Below are 339 nucleotides of genomic sequence, written 5' to 3' on the forward strand. Positions count from 1 at the left end.
AAGAGAATCCTGAACTTGTCTCTCACACTGATTTAAGGCAAAGATATGTCCTTGTCCTTTGGACTGGTCACTGACAGATTTATGACTCAGTCTTTGACCAGAGCTGGAGTCCTGACCTCGCTTCTCAGACTGGCCACAGCGGGAGTCCCTGTCCTGTGTCCCAGACTGACCGTGGTGGGAGTCCCTGTCCTGTGTCCTAGACTGACCGTGGCGGAAGTCCCTGTCCTGTGTCCCGGACTGACCACAGCGGGAGTCCCTGTCCTGTGTCCCAGACTGACCATGGTGGGAGTCCCTGTCCTGTGTCCTAGACTGACCGTGGTGGGAGTCCCTGTCCTGTGT

Source organism: Pteropus vampyrus, unplaced genomic scaffold (genome assembly GCF_000151845.1).
Source record: "Pteropus vampyrus isolate Shadow unplaced genomic scaffold, Pvam_2.0 Scaffold1324, whole genome shotgun sequence".
Classification (NCBI taxonomy): Eukaryota; Metazoa; Chordata; class Mammalia; order Chiroptera; family Pteropodidae; genus Pteropus; species Pteropus vampyrus.